This window comes from Prionailurus viverrinus, unplaced genomic scaffold (genome assembly GCF_022837055.1).
Source record: "Prionailurus viverrinus isolate Anna unplaced genomic scaffold, UM_Priviv_1.0 scaffold_52, whole genome shotgun sequence".
Classification (NCBI taxonomy): domain Eukaryota; kingdom Metazoa; phylum Chordata; class Mammalia; order Carnivora; family Felidae; genus Prionailurus; species Prionailurus viverrinus.
Genome location: NW_025927615.1, coordinates 415,804 through 432,035, shown reverse-complemented (window position 1 = coordinate 432,035; position 16,232 = coordinate 415,804).

Sequence of the window (16,232 nt, the reverse complement as noted above, 5' to 3'; positions counted from 1 at the left end):
CCCGGCCTCCAGGCCCTGAGTCATTACGATGGCTCACCATGGCTGGAGCCTGAGAGAAGGCAGTCACCCTGTACCTGAGAGAAAGGGGTCACAGAACCCGAAACAGCCTCCAGACACTGGGGTCTCAGCTCAGAAACTCCCCGGAAAGTTCCGAGGGATTGGAGACACAGAATGGGAAGTGCCCCGCTCCTCCAGGCCCGGGTCTGCTCGCCCCGGGCCTCCAGGCCCGGGGCTGCTCGCCCCGGGCCTCCACGCCCAGGGCTGCTCGCCCCGGGCCTCCACGCCCGGGGCTGCTCGCCCCGGGCCTCCACGCCCGGGGCTGCTCGCCATGGCTCACTATGACTGAAGCCGTTCCTGTACCTTAGAAAAGGGGTCACACAAACACAAACACCCTCCAGGCCCTGGGTTCCCTGCTCAGAAAATCCCGGGCAAGTTCCGAGGGATCGGATTCGCCAAATGGGTAGTGCTCCTGGTCGACCTGGGCCTCCACGCCCGGGGCTCTATCTTTCCATGGCGCATCAGGGCTGAAGCCTCTCCCTGTCAGTGACAGAAACAGGCCAGTGTTTCCCACACAGAGTCCAGACCTTGGGGTCTCAGCTAAGAAACTTACTGGGAAGGATGGAGAAGTGGGAGACACGGAATTCCAAGCAGCCCTACCAGGGACTATACTACAAGCCTAAAATCCCAAGGAGACATATGCCTGAATCCTGAAAAGCCAACAACCCTTCCTCTCCACTCCGGTACTCCCGGGTCAGGACCGAGGGATGCGAGACCCAGAATCCCAAACACCTGCTACGAGCCCCGGCCTCCAGGCCCTGAGTCATTACGATGGCTCACCATGGCTGGAGCCTGAGAGAAGGCAGTCACCCTGTACCTGAGAGAAAGGGGTGACAGAACCCGAAACAGCCTCCAGACACTGGGGTCTCAGCTCAGAAACTCCCCGGAAAGTTCCGAGGGATTGGAGACACAGAATGGGAAGTGCCCCGCACCTCCAGGCCCGGGGCTGCTCGCCCCGGGCCTCCAGGCCCGGGGCTGCTCGCCGCGGGCCTCCAGGCCCGGGGCTGCTCGCCGCGGGCCTCCAGGCCCGGGGCTGCTCGCCGCGGGCCTCCAGGCCCGGGGCTGCTCGCCCCGGGCCTCCAGGCCCGGGGCTGCTCGCCCCGGGCCTCCACGCCCGGGGCTGCTCGCCCCGGGCCTCCACGCCCGGGGCTGCTCGCCCCGGGCCTCAACGCCCGGGACTCCTCGCCCCTGGCCTCACGCCCGGAGCTGCTCGCCCTGGCTCAATATGACTGAAGCCGTTCCTGTACCTGAGAGAAGGGGTCACACAAACACAAACACCCTCCAGGCCCTGGGTTCCCTGCTCAGTAAATCCCGGGCAAGTTCCGAGGGATCGGATACGCCAAATGGGTAGTGCTACTGGTCGACCCGGACCTCCACGCCCGGGGCTGTATCTTACCATGGCGCATCAGGGCGGAAGCCTCTCCCTGTCAGTGACAGAAACGGGCCAGTGTTTCCCACACAGAGTCCAGACCTTGGGGTCTCAGCTAAGAAACTTACGGGGAAGGATGGAGAAGTGGGAGACAAAGAATTCCAAGCAGCCCTACCAGGGACTATACTACAAGCCTAAAATCCCAAGGAAACATATGCCTGAATCCTGAAAAGCCAACAACCCTTCCTCTCCACTCCGGTACTCCCGGGTCAGGACCGAGGGATGCGAGACCCAGAATCCCAAACACCTGCTACGAGCCCCGGCCTCCAGGCCCTGAGTCATTACGATGGCTCACCATGGCTGGAGCCTGAGAGAAGGCAGTCACCCTGTACCTGAGAGAAAGGGGTCACAGAACCCGAAACAGCCTCCAGACACTGGGGTCTCAGCTCAGAAACTCCCCGGAAAGTTCCGAGGGATTGGAGACACAGAATGGGAAGTGCCCCGCACCTCCAGGCCCGGGGCTGCTCGCCCCGGGCCTCCACGCCCGGGGCTGCTCGCCCCGGGCCTCCACGCCCGGGGCTGCTCGCCCCGGGCCTCCAGCCCCGGGGCTGCTCGCCCCGGGCCTCCAAGCCCAGGGGTGCTCGCCCCGGGCCTCCACGCCCGGGGCTGCTCGACCCGGGCCTCCACGCCCGGGGCTGCTCGCCCCGGGCCTCCACGCCCGGGGCTGCTCGCCCCGGGCCTCCACGCCCGGGGCTGCTCGCCCCGGGCCTCCACGCCCGGGGCTGCTCGCCCCGGGCCTCCACGCCCGGGGCTGCTCGCCCCGGGCCTCCACGCCCGGGGCTGCACGCCATGGCTCACTATGACTGAAGCCGTTCCTGTACCTGAGAGAAGGGGTCACACAAACACAAACACCCTCCAGGCCCTGGGTTCCCTGCTCAGAAAATCCCGGGCAAGTTCCGAGGGATCGGATACGCCAAATGGGTAGTGCTCCTGGTCGACCCGGGCCTCCACGCCCGGGGCTGTATCTTACCATGGCGCATCAGGGCGGAAGCCTCTCCCTGTCAGTGACAGAAACGGGCCAGTGTTTCCCACACAGAGTCCAGACCTTGGGGTCTCAGCTAAGAAACTTACAGGGAAGGATGGAGAAGTGGGAGACAAAGAATTCCAAGCAGCCCTACCAGGGACTATACTACAAGCCTAAAATCCCAAGGAGACATATGCCTGAATCCTGAAAAGCCAACAACCCATCCTCTCCACTCCGGTATTCCCGGGTCAGGACCGAGGGATGCGAAACCCAGAATCCCAAACACCTGCTACGAGCCCCGGCCTCCAGGCCCTGAGTCATTACGATGGCTCACCATGGCTGGAGCCTGAGAGAAGGCAGTCACCCTGTACCTGAGAGAAAGGGGTCACAGAACCCGAAACAGCCTCCAGACACTGGGGTCTCTGCTCAGAAACTCCCCGGAAAGTTCCGAGGGATTGGAGACACAGAATGGGAAGTGCCCCGCTCGCCCCGGGCCTCCACGCCCGGGGCTACTCGCCATGGCTCACGAGGACTCAAGCCATTCCTGTACCTGAGAGAAGGGGTCACACAAACACAAACACCCTCCAGGCCCTGGGTTCCCTGCTCAGAAAATCCCGGGCAAGTTCCGAGGGATCGGATATGCCAAATGGGTAGTGCTCCTGGTCGACCCGGGCCTCCACGCCTAGGGCTCTATCTTACCATGGCGCATCAGGGCTGAAGCCTCTCCCTGTCAGTGACAGAAACGGGCCAGTGTTTCCCACACAGAGTCCAGACCTTGGGGTCTCAGCTAAGAAACTTAGGGGGAATAATGGAGAAGTGGGAGACACAGAATTCCAAGTAGCCCTACCAGGGACTATACTACAAGCCTAAAATCCCAAGGAGACATATGCCTGAATCCTGAAAAGCCAACAACCCATCGTCTCCACTCCGGTACTCCCGGGTCAGGACCGAGGGATGCGAAACCCAGAATCCCAAACACCTGCTACGAGCCCCGGCCTCCAGGCCCTGAGTCATTACGATGGCTCACCATGGCTGGAGCCTGAGAGAAGGCAGTCACCCTGTACCTGAGAGAAAGGGGTCACAGAACCCGAAACAGCCTCCAGACACTGGGGTCTCAGCTCAGAAACTCCCCGGAAAGTTCCGAGGGATTGGAGACACAGAATGGGAAGTGCCCCGGGCCTCCAGGCCCGGGGCTGCTCGCCCCGGGCCTCCAGGCCCGGGGCTGCTCGCCGCGGGCCTCCAGGCCCGGGGCTGCTCGCCGTCGGGCCTCCAGGCCCGGGGCTGCTCGCCGCGGGCCTCCAGGCCCGGGGCTGCTCGCCGCGGGCCTCCAGGCCCGGGGCTGCTCGCCGCGGGCCTCCACGCCCGGGGCTGCTCGCCCCGGGCCTCCACGCCCGGGGCTGCTCGCCCCGGGCCTCCACGCCCGGGGCTGCTCGCCCCGGGCCTCCACGCCCGGGGCTGCTCGCCCCGGGCCTCCACGCCCGGGGCTGCTCGCCCCGGGCCTCCACGCCCGGGGCTGCTCGCCCCGGGCCTCCACGCCCGGGGCTGCTCGCCCCGGGCCTCAACGCCCGGGACTCCTCGCCCCTGGCCTCCACGCCCGGAGCTGCTCGCCCTGGCTCAATATGACTGAAGCCGTTCCTGTACCTGAGAGAAGGGGTCACACAAACACAAACACCCTCCAGGCCCTGGGTTCCCTGCTCAGAAAATCCCGGGCAAGTTCCGAGGGATCGGATACGCCAAATGGGTAGTGCTACTGGTCGACCCGGGCCTCCACGCCTAGGGCTCTATCTTACCATGGCGCATCAGGGCTGAAGCCTCTCCCTGTCAGTGACAGAAACGGGCCAGTGTTTCCCACACAGAGTCCAGACCTTGGGGTCTCAGCTAAGAAACTTACGGGGAAGGATGGAGAAGTGGGAGACAAAGAATTCCAAGCAGCCCTACCAGGGACTATACTACAAGCCTAAAATCCCAAGGAAACATATGCCTGAATCCTGAAAAGCCAACAACCCTTCCTCTCCACTCCGGTACTCCCGGGTCAGGACCGAGGGATGCGAGACCCAGAATCCCAAACACCTGCTACGAGCCCCGGCCTCCAGGCCCTGAGTCATTACGATGGCTCACCATGGCTGGAGCCTGAGAGAAGGCAGTCACCCTGTACCTGAGAGAAAGGGGTCACAGAACCCGAAACAGCCTCCAGACACTGGGGTCTCAGCTCAGAAACTCCCCGGAAAGTTCCGAGGGATTGTAGACACAGAATGGGAAGTGCCCGCACCTCCAGGCCCGGGGCTGCTCGCCCCGGGCCTCCAGGCCCGGGGCTGCTCGCCCCGGGCCTCCAGGCCCGGGGCTGCTCGCCCCGGGCCTCCAGGCCCGGGGCTGCTCGCCCCGGGCCTCCACGCCCGGGGCTGCTCGCCCCGGGCCTCCACGCCCGGGGCTGCTCGCCCCGGGCCTCCACGCCCGGGGCTGCTCGCCCCGGGCCTCCACGCCCGGGGCTGCTCGCCCCGGGCCTCCACGCCCGGGGCTGCTCGCCCCGGGCCTCCACGCCCGGGGCTGCTCGCCCCGGGCCTCCACGCCCGGGGCTGCTCGCCATGGCTCACTATGACTGAAGCCGTTCCTGTACCTTGGAGAAGGGGGTCACACAAACACAAACACCATCCAGGCCCTGGGTTCCCTGCTCAGAAAATCCCGGGCAAGTTCCGAGGGATCGGATTCGCCAAATGGGTAGTGCTCCTGGTCGACCCGGGCCTCCACGCCCGGGGCTCTATGTTTCCATGGCGCATCAGGGCGGAAGCCTCTCCCTGTCAGTGACAGAAACGGGCCAGTGTTTCCCACACAGAGTCCAGACCTTGGGGTCTCAGCTCAGAAACTTACGGGGAAGGATAGAGAAGTGGGAGACACAGAATTCCAAGCAGCCCTACCAGGGACTATACTACAAGCCTAAAATCCCAAGGAGACATATGCCTGAATCCTGAAAAGCCAACAACCCATCCTCTCCACTCCGGTACTCCCGGGTGAGGACCGAGGGATGCGAAACCCAGAATCCCAAACACCTGCTACGAGCCCCGGCCTCCAGGCCCTGAGTCATTACGATGGCTCACCATGGCTGGAGCCTGAGAGAAGGCAGTCACCCTGTACCTGAGAGAAAGGGGTCACAGAACCCGAAACAGCCTCCAGACACTGGGGTCTCAGCTCAGAAACTCCCCGGAAAGTTCCGAGGGATTGGAGACACAGAATGGGAAGTGCCCCGCTCGCCCAAGGCCTCCAGGCCCGGGGCTGCTCGCCCCGGGCCTCCACGCCCGGGGCTACTCGCCATGGCTCACTATGACTGAAGCCGTTCCTGTACCTGAGAGAAGGGGTCACACAAACACAAACACCCTCCACGCCCTGTGTTCCCTGCTCAGAAAATCCCGGGCAAGTTCCGAGGGATCGGATACGCCAAATGGGTAGTGCTCCTGGTCGACCCGGGCCTCCACGCCCGGGGCTCTATCTTTCCATGGCGCATCAGGGCTGAAGCCTCTCCCTGTCAGTGACAGAAACGGGCCAGATTTCCCACACAGAGTCCAGACCTTGGGGTCTCAGCTAAGAAACTTACGGGGAAGGATGGAGAATTGGGAGACACAGAATTCCAAGCAGCCCTACCAGGGACTATACTACAAGCCTAAAATCCCAAGGAGACATATGCCTGAATCCTGAAAAGCCAACAACCCTTCCTCTCCACTCCGGTACTCCCGGGTCAGGACCGAGGGATGCGAGACCCAGAATCCCAAACACCTGCTACGAGCCCCGGCCTCCAGGCCCTGAGTCATTACGATGGCTCACCATGGCTGGAGCCTGAGAGAAGGCAGTCACCCTGTACCTGAGAGAAAGGGGTGACAGAACCCGAAACAGCCTCCAGACACTGGGGTCTCAGCTCAGAAACTCCCCGGAAAGTTCCGAGGGATTGGAGACACAGAATGGGAAGTGCCCCGCACCTCCAGGCCCGGGGCTGCTCGCCCCGGGCCTCCAGGCCCGGGGCTGCTCGCCGCGGGCCTCCAGGCCCGGGGCTGCTCGCCGCGGGCCTCCAGGCCCGGGGCTGCTCGCCGCGGGCCTCCAGGCCCGGGGCTGCTCGCCCCGGGCCTCCAGGCCCGGGGCTGCTCGCCCCGGGCCTCCAGGCCCGGGGCTGCTCGCCCTGGGCCTCCACGCCCGGGGCTGCTCGCCCCGGGCCTCCACGCCCGGGACTCCTCGCCCCTGGCCTCACGCCCGGAGCTGCTCGCCCTGGCTCAATATGACTGAAGCCGTTCCTGTACCTGAGAGAAGGGGTCACACAAACACAAACACCCTCCAGGCCCTGGGTTCCCTGCTCAGAAAATCCCGGGCAAGTTCCGAGGGATCGGATACGCCAAATGGGTAGTGCTACTGGTCGACCCGGACCTCCACGCCCGGGGCTGTATCTTACCATGGCGCATCAGGGCGGAAGCCTCTCCCTGTCAGTGACAGAAACGGGCCAGTGTTTCCCACACAGAGTCCAGACCTTGGGGTCTCAGCTAAGAAACTTACGGGGAAGGATGGAGAAGTGGGAGACAAAGAATTCCAAGCAGCCCTACCAGGGACTATACTACAAGCCTAAAATCCCAAGGAAACATATGCCTGAATCCTGAAAAGCCAACAACCCTTCCTCTCCACTCCGGTACTCCCGGGTCAGGACCGAGGGATGCGAGACACAGAATCCCAAACACCTGCTACGAGCCCCGGCCTCCAGGCCCTGAGTCATTACGATGGCTCACCATGGCTGGAGCCTGAGAGAAGGCAGTCACCCTGTACCTGAGAGAAAGGGGTCACAGAACCCGAAACAGCCTCCAGACACTGGGGTCTCAGCTCAGAAACTCCCCGGAAAGTTCCGAGGGATTGGAGACACAGAATGGGAAGTGCCCCGCTCGCCCAAGGCCTCCAGGCCCGGGGCTGCTCGCCATGGCTCACAATGACTGAAGCCGTTCCTGTACTGAGAGAAGGGGTCACAAAAACACAAACACCCTCCAGGCCCTGGGTTCCCTGCTCAAAAAATCCCGGGCAAGTTCCGAGGGATCGGATACGCCAAATGGGTAGTGCTACTGGTCGACCCGGGCCTCCACGCCTAGGGCTCTATCTTACCATGGCGCATCAGGGCTGAAGCCTCTCCCTGTCAGTGACAGAAACGGGCCAGTGTTTCCCACACAGAGTCCAGACCTTGGGGTCTCAGCTAAGAAACTTACGGGGAAGGATGGAGAAGTGGGAGACAAAGAATTCCAAGCAGCCCTACCAGGGACTATACTACAAGCCTAAAATCCCAAGGAAACATATGCCTGAATCCTGAAAAGCCAACAACCCTTCCTCTCCACTCCGGTACTCCCGGGTCAGGACCGAGGGATGCGAGACCCAGAATCCCAAACACCTGCTACGAGCCCCGGCCTCCAGGCCCTGAGTCATTACGATGGCTCACCATGGCTGGAGCCTGAGAGAAGGCAGTCACCCTGTACCTGAGAGAAAGGGGTGACAGAACCCGAAACAGCCTCCAGACACTGGGGTCTCAGCTCAGAAACTCCCCGGAAAGTTCCGAGGGATTGGAGACACAGAATGGGAAGTGCCCCGCACCTCCAGGCCCGGGGCTGCTCGCCCCGGGCCTCCAGGCCCGGGGCTGCTCGCCCCGGGCCTCCACGCCCGGGGCTGCTCGCCCCGGGCCTCCACGCCCGGGGCTGCTCGCCCCGGGCCTCCACGCCCGGGGCTGCTCGCCCCGGGCCTCCACGCCCGGGGCTGCTCGCCCCGGGCCTCCACGCCCGGGGCTGCTCGCCCCGGGCCTCCACGCCCGGGGCTGCTCGCCCCGGGCCTCCACGCCCGGGGCTGCTCGCCCCGGGCCTCCACGCCCGGGGCTGCTCGCCCCGGGCCTCCACGCCCGGGGCTGCTCGCCCCGGGCCTCCACGCCCGGGGCTGCTCGCCCCGGGCCTCCACGCCCGGGGCTGCTCGCCCCGGGCCTCCACGCCCGGGGCTGCTCGCCCCGGGCCTCCACGCCCGGGGCTGCTCGCCATGGCTCACTATGACTGAAGCCGTTCCTGTACCTTGGAGAAGGGGGTCACACAAACACAAACACCCTCCAGGCCCTGGGTTCCCTGCTCAGAAAATCCCGGGCAAGTTCCGAGGGATCGGATTCGCCAAATGGGTAGTGCTCCTGGTCGACCCGGGCCTCCACGCCCGGGGCTCTATCTTTCCATGGCGCATCAGGGCGGAAGCCTCTCCCTGTCAGTGACAGAAACGGGCCAGTGTTTCCCACACAGAGTCCAGACCTTGGGGTCTCAGCTCAGAAACTTACGGGGAAGGATAGAGAAGTGGGAGACACAGAATTCCAAGCAGCCCTACCAGGGACTATACTACAAGCCTAAAATCCCAAGGAGACATATGCCTGAATCCTGAAAAGCCAACAACCCATCCTCTCCACTCCGGTACTCCCGGGTCAGGACCGAGGGATGCGAAACCCAGAATCCCAAACACCTGCTACGAGCCCCGGCCTCCAGGCCCTGAGTCATTACGATGGCTCACCATGGCTGGAGCCTGAGAGAAGGCAGTCACCCTGTACCTGAGAGAAAGGGGTCACAGAACCCGAAACAGCCTCCAGACACTGGGGTCTCAGCTCAGAAACTCCCCGGAAAGTTCCGAGGGATTGGAGACACAGAATGGGAAGTGCCCCGCTCGCCCAAGGCCTCCAGGCCCGGGGCTGCTCGCCCCGGGCCTCCACGCCCGGGGCTACTCGCCATGGCTCACTATGACTGAAGCCGTTCCTGTACCTGAGAGAAGGGGTCACACAAACACAAACACCCTCCACGCCCTGTGTTCCCTGCTCAGAAAATCCCGGGCAAGTTCCGAGGGATCGGATACGCCAAATGGGTAGTGCTCCTGGTCGACCCGGGCCTCCACGCCCGGGGCTCTATCTTTCCATGGCGCATCAGGGCTGAAGCCTCTCCCTGTCAGTGACAGAAACGGGCCAGATTTCCCACACAGAGTCCAGACCTTGGGGTCTCAGCTAAGAAACTTACGGGGAAGGATGGAGAATTGGGAGACACAGAATTCCAAGCAGCCCTACCAGGGACTATACTACAAGCCTAAAATCCCAAGGAGACATATGCCTGAATCCTGAAAAGCCAACAACCCTTCCTCTCCACTCCGGTACTCCCGGGTCAGGACCGAGGGATGCGAGACCCAGAATCCCAAACACCTGCTACGAGCCCCGGCCTCCAGGCCCTGAGTCATTACGATGGCTCACCATGGCTGGAGCCTGAGAGAAGGCAGTCACCCTGTACCTGAGAGAAAGGGGTGACAGAACCCGAAACAGCCTCCAGACACTGGGGTCTCAGCTCAGAAACTCCCCGGAAAGTTCCGAGGGATTGGAGACACAGAATGGGAAGTGCCCCGCACCTCCAGGCCCGGGGCTGCTCGCCCCGGGCCTCCAGGCCCGGGGCTGCTCGCCGCGGGCCTCCAGGCCCGGGGCTGCTCGCCGCGGGCCTCCAGGCCCGGGGCTGCTCGCCGCGGGCCTCCAGGCCCGGGGCTGCTCGCCCCGGGCCTCCAGGCCCGGGGCTGCTCGCCCCGGGCCTCCAGGCCCGGGGCTGCTCGCCCCGGGCCTCCACGCCCGGGGCTGCTCGCCCCGGGCCTTCACGCCCGGGACTCCTCGCCCCTGGCCTCACGCCCGGAGCTGCTCGCCCTGGCTCAATATGACTGAAGCCGTTCCTGTACCTGAGAGAAGGGGTCACACAAACACAAACACCCTCCAGGCCCTGGGTTCCCTGCTCAGAAAATCCCGGGCAAGTTCCGAGGGATCGGATACGCCAAATGGGTAGTGCTACTGGTCGACCCGGACCTCCACGCCCGGGGCTGTATCTTACCATGGCGCATCAGGGCGGAAGCCTCTCCCTGTCAGTGACAGAAACGGGCCAGTGTTTCCCACACAGAGTCCAGACCTTGGGGTCTCAGCTAAGAAACTTACGGGGAAGGATGGAGAAGTGGGAGACAAAGAATTCCAAGCAGCCCTACCAGGGACTATACTACAAGCCTAAAATCCCAAGGAAACATATGCCTGAATCCTGAAAAGCCAACAACCCTTCCTCTCCACTCCGGTACTCCCGGGTCAGGACCGAGGGATGCGAGACCCAGAATCCCAAACACCTGCTACGAGCCCCGGCCTCCAGGCCCTGAGTCATTACGATGGCTCACCATGGCTGGAGCCTGAGAGAAGGCAGTCACCCTGTACCTGAGAGAAAGGGGTCACAGAACCCGAAACAGCCTCCAGACACTGGGGTCTCAGCTCAGAAACTCCCCGGAAAGTTCCGAGGGATTGGAGACACAGAATGGGAAGTGCCCCGCTCGCCCAAGGCCTCCAGGCCCGGGGCTGCTCGCCATGGCTCACAATGACTGAAGCCGTTCCTGTACCTGAGAGAAGGGGTCACAAAAACACAAACACCCTCCAGGCCCTGGGTTCCCTGCTCAAAAAATCCCGGGCAAGTTCCGAGGGATCGGATTCGCCAAATGGGTAGTGCTCCTGGTCGACCTGGGCCTCCACGCCCGGGGATCTATCTTTCCATGGCGCATCAGGGCTGAAGCCTCTCCCTGTCAGTGACAGAAACGGGCCAGTGTTTCCCACACAGAGTCCAGACCTTGGGGTCTCAGCTCAGAAACTTACGGGGAAGGATGGAGAAGTGGGAGACACAGAATTCCAAGCAGCCCTACCAGGGACTATACTACAAGCCTAAAATCCCAAGGAGACATATGCCTGAATCCTGAAAAGCCAACAACCCATCCTCTCCACTCCGGTACTCCCGGGTCAGGACCGAGGGATGCGAAACCCAGAATCCCAAACACCTGCTACGAGCCCCGGCCTCCAGGCCCTGAGTCATTACGATGGCTCACCATGGCTGGAGCCTGAGAGAAGGCAGTCACCCTGTACCTGAGAGAAAGGGGTCACAGAACCCGAAACAGCCTCCAGACACTGGGGTCTCAGCTCAGAAACTCCCCGGAAAGTTCCGAGGGATTGGAGACACAGAATGGGAAGTGCCCCGCTCGCCCCGGGCCTCCAGGCCTGGGGCTGCTCGCCCCGGGCCTCCAGGCCTGGGGCTGCTCGCCCCGGGCCTCCAGGCCTGGGGCTGCTCGCCCCGGGCCTCCAGGCCTGGGGCTGCTCGCCCCGGGCCTCCAGGCCTGGGGCTGCTCGCCCCGGGCCTCCAGGCCGGGGGCTGCTCGCCCCGGGCCTCCAGGCCGGGGGCTGCTCGCCCCGGGCCTCCAGGCCGGGGGCTGCTCGCCCCGGGCCTCCACGCCCGGGGCTGCTCGCCCCGGGCCTCCACGCCCGGGGCTGCTCGCCCCGGGGCTGCTCGCCCCGGGCCTCCACGCCCGGGGCTGCTCGCCCCGGGCCTCCACGCCCGGGGCTGCTCGCCCCGGGCCTCCACGCCCGGGGCTGCTCGCCCCGGGCCTCCACGCCCGGGGCTCCTCGCCCCGAACCTCCACGCTCGGGGCTGCTCGCCATGGCTCACTATGACTGAAGCCGTTCCTGTACCTTAGAGAAGGGGGTCACACAAACACAAACACCCTCCAGGCCCTGGGTTCCCTGCTCAGAAAATCCCGGGCAAGTTCCGAGGGATCGGATTCGCCAAATGGGTAGTGCTCCTGGTCGACCCGGGCCTCCACGCCCGGGGCTCTATCTTTCCATGGCGCATCAGGGCTGAAGCCTCTCCCTGTCAGTGACAGAAACGGGCCAGTGTTTCCCACACAGAGTCCAGACCTTGGGGTCTCAGCTCAGAAACTTACGGGGAAGGATAGAGAAGTGGGAGACACAGAATTCCAAGCAGCCCTACCAGGGACTATACTACAAGCCTAAAATCCCAAGGAGACATATGCCTGAATCCTGAAAAGCCAACAACCCTTCCTGTCCACTCCGGTACTCCCGGGTCAGGACCGAGGGATGCGAGACCCAGAATCCCAAACACCTGCTACGAGCCCTGGCCTCCAGGCCCTGAGTCATTACGATGGCTCACCATGGTTGGAGCCTGAGAGAAGGCAGTCACCCTGTACCTGAGAAAAAGAGGTCACAGAACCCGAAACAGCCTCCAGACACTGGGGTCTCAGCTCAGAAACTCCCCGGAAAGTTCCGAGGGATTGGAGACACAGAATGGGAAGTGCCACGCTCGCCCCGGGCCTCCAGGCCCGGGGCTGCTCGCCCCGGGCCTCCACGCCCGGGGCTACTCGCCATGGCTCACAATGACTGAAGCCGTTCCTGTACCTGAGAGAAGGGGTCACACAAACACAAACACCCTCCAGGCCCTGGGTTCCCTGCTCAGAAAATCCCGGGCAAGTTCCGAGGGATCGGATATGCCAAATGGGTAGTGCTCCTGGTCGACCCGGGCCTCCACGCCCGGGGCTCTATCTTACCATGGCACATCAGGGCTGAAGCCTCTCCCTGTCAGTGACAGAAACGGGCCAGTGTTTCCCACACAGAGTCCAGACCTTGGGGTCTCATCTAAGAAACTTACGGGGAATTATGGAGAAGTGGGAGACACAGAATTCCAAGTAGCCCTACCAGGGACTATACTACAAGCCTAAAATCCCAAGGAGACATATGCCTGAATCCTGAAAAGCCAACAACCCATCCTCTCCACTCCGGTACTCCCGGGTCAGGACCGAGGGATGCGAAACCCAGAATCCCAAACACCTGCTACGAGCCCCGGCCTCCAGGCCCTGAGTCATTACGATGGCTCACCATGGCTGGAGCCTGAGAGAAGGCAGTCACCCTGTACCTGAGAGAAAGGGGTCACAGAACCCGAAACAGCCTCCAGACACTGGGGTCTCAGCTCAGAAACTCCCCGGAAAGTTCCGAGGGATTGGAGACACAGAATGGGAAGTGCCCCGCTCGCCCAAGGCCTCCAGGCCCGGGGCTGCTCGCCCCGGGCCTCCACGCCCGGGGCTACTCGCCATGGCTCACTATGACTGAAGCCGTTCCTGTACCTGAGAGAAGGGGTCACACAAACACAAACATCCTCCAGGCCCTGTGTTCCCTGCTCAGAAAATCCCGGGCAAGTTCCGAGGGATGGGATACGCCAAATGGGTTGTGCTCCTGGTCGACCCGGGCCTCCACGCCCTGGGCTCTATCTTAACATGGCGCATCAGGGCTGAAGCCTCTCCCTGTCAGTGACAGAAACGGGCCAGTGTTTCCCACACAGAGTCCAGACCTTGGGGTCTCAGCTCAGAAACTTACGGGGAAGGATGGAGAAGTGGGAGACACAGAATTCCAAGCAGCCCTACCAGGGACTATACTACAAGCCTAAAATCCCAAGGAGACATATGCCTGATTCCTGAAAAGCCAACAACCCTTCCTCTCCACTCCGGTACTCCCGGGTCAGGACCGAGGGATGCGAGACCCAGAATCACAAACACCTGCTACGAGCCCCGGCCTCCAGGCCCTGAGACATTACGATGGCTCACCATGGCTGGAGCCTGAGAGAAGGCAGTCACCCTGTACCTGAGAGAAAGGGGTCACAGAACCCGAAACAGCCTCCAGACACTGGGGTCTCAGCTCAGAAACTCCCCGGAAAGTTCCGAGGGATTGGAGACACAGAATGGGAAGTGCCCCGCTCGCCCCGGGCCTCCACGCCCGGGGCTACTCGCCATGGCTCACGAGGACTGAAGCCATTCCTGTACCTGAGAGAAGGGGTCACACAAACACAAACACCCTCCAGGCCCTGGGTTCCCTGCTCAGAAAATCCCGGGCAAGTTCCGAGGGATCGGATATGCCAAATGGGTAGTGCTCCTGGTCGACCCGGGCCTCCACGCCCGGGGCTCTATCTTACCATGGCGCATCAGGGCTGAAGCCTCTCCCTGTCAGTGACAGAAACGGGCCAGTGTTTCCCACACAGAGTCCAGACCTTGGGGTCTCAGCTAAGAAACTTACGGGGAATAATGGAGAAGTGGGAGACACAGAATTCCAAGTAGCCCTACCAGGGACTATACTACAAGCCTAAAATCCCAAGGAGACATATGCCTGAATCCTGAAAAGCCAACAACCCATCGTCTCCACTCCGGTACTCCCGGGTCAGGACCGAGGGATGCGAAACCCAGAATCCCAAACACCTGCTACGAGCCCCGGCCTCCAGGCCCTGAGTCATTACGATGGCTCACCATGGCTGGAGCCTGAGAGAAGGCAGTCACCCTGTACCTGAGAGAAAGGGGTCACAGAACCCGAAACAGCCTCCAGACACTGGGGTCTCAGCTCAGAAACTCCCCGGAAAGTTCCGAGGGATTGGAGACACAGAATGGGAAGTGCCCCGCTCCTCCAGGCCCGGGTCTGCTCGCCCCGGGCCTCCAGGCCCGGGGCTGCTCGCCCCGGGCCTCCAGGCCCGGGGCTGCTCGCCCCGGGCCTCCACGCCCGGGGCTGCTCGCCCCGGGCCTCCACGCCCGGGGCTGCTCGCCCCGGGCCTCCACGCCCGGGGCTGCTCCCCCCGGGCCTCCACGCCCGGGGCTGCTCGCCATGGCTCACTATGACTGAAGCCGTTCCTGTACCTTAGAAAAGGGGTCACACAAACACAAACACCCTCCAGGCCCTGGGTTCCCTGCTCAGAAAATCCCGGGCAAGTTCCGAGGGATCGGATTCGCCAAATGGGTAGTGCTCCTGGTCGACCTGGGCCTCCACGCCCGGGGCTCTATCTTTCCATGGCGCATCAGGGCTGAAGCCTCTCCCTGTCAGTGACAGAAACAGGCCAGTGTTTCCCACACAGAGTCCAGACCTTGGGGTCTCAGCTAAGAAACTTACTGGGAAGGATGGAGAAGTGGGAGACACGGAATTCCAAGCAGCCCTACCAGGGACTATACTACAAGCCTAAAATCCCAAGGAGACATATGCCTGAATCCTGAAAAGCCAACAACCCTTCCTCTCCACTCCGGTACTCCCGGGTCAGGACCGAGGGATGCGAGACCCAGAATCCCAAACACCTGCTACGAGCCCCGGCCTCCAGGCCCTGAGTCATTACGATGGCTCACCATGGCTGGAGCCTGAGAGAAGGCAGTCACCCTGTACCTGAGAGAAAGGGGTGACAGAACCCGAAACAGCCTCCAGACACTGGGGTCTCAGCTCAGAAACTCCCCGGAAAGTTCCGAGGGATTGGAGACACAGAATGGGAAGTGCCCCGCACCTCCAGGCCCGGGGCTGCTCGCCCCGGGCCTCCAGGCCCGGGGCTGCTCGCCGCGGGCCTCCAGGCCCGGGGCTGCTCGCCGCGGGCCTCCAGGCCTGGGGCTGCTCGCCGCGGGCCTCCAGGCCCGGGGCTGCTCGCCCCGGGCCTCCAGGCCCGGGGCTGCTCGCCCCGGGCCTCCAGGCCCGGGGCTGCTCGCCCCGGGCCTCCACGCCCGGGGCTGCTCGCCCCGGGCCTCAACGCCCGGGACTCCTCGCCCCTGGCCTCACGCCCGGAGCTGCTCGCCCTGGCTCAATATGACTGAAGCCGTTCCTGTACCTGAGAGAAGGGGTCACACAAACACAAACACCCTCCAGGCCCTGGGTTCCCTGCTCAGAAAATCCCGGGCAAGTTCCGAGGGATCGGATACGCCAAATGGGTAGTGCTACTGGTCGACCCGGACCTCCACGCCCGGGGCTGTATCTTACCATGGCGCATCAGGGCGGAAGCCTCTCCCTGTCAGTGACAGAAACGGGCCAGTGTTTCCCACACAGAGTCCAGACCTTGGGGTCTCAGCTAAGAAACTTACGGGGAAGGATGGAGAAGTGGGAGACAAAGAATTCCAAGCAGCCCTACCAGGGACTAT